Below are 2417 nucleotides of genomic sequence, written 5' to 3'. Positions count from 1 at the left end.
GGACGCAGCTCTCCCCGTGTCTGCCTTTCGCGAGCGTAGGCAGCTCTGTCCTCCCGCCGCAGGCTTCCCCAGACACCTTTGCACAGGGATGGCAATGAATCCAAACTCGGTGAGGTTACTCACCGAGTAAATGCACTTCCCGCCAAGCGGATGGACTGAGTTCGAGACCCACGTGTGGAAGTGGAGAGCCTGCTCCAGCAGTTTGTTCGCTGATCTGCGCTTGGACGCACATTCGTATACAGAAGTTAAGAAAGAGCCATAATAAAACTATTTTTAAAACATTTTCGTTGTGAAACTTGGACCGTCGTATAAATGAAACGTGAGATACTTAAGCCGGTAAACTTGAGAACCTGAATTCTATGCCTAAATCTCCCCCACCCTATCCCCCCAAAATGTCTTGGCGTGTTTGTACATGTAATTTCGTTTCCGGAACATAGACCAATCCCTGAGACTAGCTGGCCAGCTACTGGGAAGCACACCAGAAATTGGTCCATGGCCTCTACCTAGCAAACATAGCACAAAAAAGGAAGATCGGGTTAGTAAATAAGTTGTATGGTGTATTACTTTGCCCCGGAGGTTGGGAGAGGGAAGAATACTGCGCGCACACACAAACACACTCACAACCCTCCCCTAATAATTTATTTGTTTTTCGAGACAGGGTTTCTCTGTGTAGCAGCTTGGGCTAACCTCCATCTCACAGAGATCCATCCGCCTGCCTCTGCCTGGGATGAAAGGTTTGTTCCACCCTGACATAAAAATAATTTTAAAATTATCCCTGAGCCATGTTGTCTTGGTGGCCTATGCCTTTAATCCCAGGAGAGGCAAGCAATCTCTGTAAATTTATCTTAAATAAAAAAAAAAAAAAAAAAAAAGAGGGCTGGAGAGATAGATGGCTCAGAGGGTTAAGAGCATTGCCTGCTCTTCCAAAGGTCCTGAGTTCAATTCCCAGCAACCACAATCATCTGTAATGGGGTCTGGTGCCCTCCTCTGGCCTGCAGGCATATACGTGTACAGAATATTGTGTACGAAAGAAAGAGAAAAAAAGAAACTAACCTAACTTACCTAACCATCACATGCGCACACACCTTACGAGATTCTCAAGATTTTACAGCAAATGTATTGCAAAAATAGGAACAGAACCAGATATGTAGATTAGATAATTTTACAATTAAAACTTACTCAGCGCTTGGGGCCCATTTTGATGTGAATTTGACCAAACAATAGTGTTAGATTACCATACTATTTGCTTTGCCATTTAGGCATAAATTACTTAAGGTTATGCAAATCCAGATAATTGCCTCCTACTATCCTCGTTCTGTAAACATACTAGTCTTTAAATGAACTTTAAGTCTAACAAACACTCATCTGAAATTCAATGACATAAGCCTAGATTAGAGTTGTGACATTGCTGGTTAAAATACCAGCCCCCCTCCCCCCTTAAATCCTGTGCTTTTCTTTGCTGACCTCTTTGGTTTGTGGTTGTCCTGCTGTTATGAAATGGAATGTCTGCCTTTGCATTACAGTTCTCTTCAGGTACAGTTTGGGAATGTTGATGTCCTCCTGTTCACATTAGACATGCGGGTATGCATCTTCACCTTTCCCCATGCTCCGATATTCTTGGTAGGTACTTGGGTCCAATGGACCGCACTCAAAACTAAGTCATGCTAAGACACAGTGTAAGGTGTAAGTCTAACTGCTATGTGAAGAAATTGTTACGGACATCATGTACTCATCCCACGTGAGACCGTGTACCAGGTCCTTTGTATTGCTGGTGAAGGCACCTTCGAGGTGCTTTCAGAAGCACTGAGGTTGTATCTCGATTGGTAGAGTACTTGCTGACCATACACTAAGTCCTGGATTCAATCCCCAGTACTACCTAAAGCTGGGTGTGCTGATGCTTACTGTGTAACCCCAGTGCTTGGGGGGCGGAGGGAGCCAGATCAGAAGCTCTAGTTTTAGGTCACCTTCAGTTACACGGCAAGTTCAAAGGCTTGAAACCTTGTCTTAAAAAAAAAAAAGGTAGGATAGTTAGATAACATAGTAGCTGTTCACAAGTGTGAACATACTTTTAACAAACCTTAACTTAGGGTCATAAAAATGTCATAGACCATATTAATCTTTTTTTATGGAGGATAACACTAGAAAGAAAATGATTAACTTTTCAAAGATTAAGTAAAACCAAATGTGGTCTCCCATGCCTATAATTTTAACAATCAGGAGGTGAAGACAGGAGAGTTAGGAGTTCAAGGCAGAGAACTGCGAGCAGAGAATATTCAAGGTTAGCCTGGGCCACTCAAGACGACGTGTCAAAAATAAATTAGGATTGAGCCGGGCGGTGGTGGCGCACGCCTTTAATCCCAGCACTCGGGAGGCAGAGGCAGGCGGATCTCTGTGAGTTCGAGACCAGCCTGGTCTAC

This window comes from Microtus ochrogaster, unplaced genomic scaffold, assembly GCF_000317375.1.
Source record: "Microtus ochrogaster isolate Prairie Vole_2 unplaced genomic scaffold, MicOch1.0 UNK29, whole genome shotgun sequence".
Classification (NCBI taxonomy): domain Eukaryota; kingdom Metazoa; phylum Chordata; class Mammalia; order Rodentia; family Cricetidae; genus Microtus; species Microtus ochrogaster.
This window is presented reverse-complemented; position numbering follows the sequence as displayed.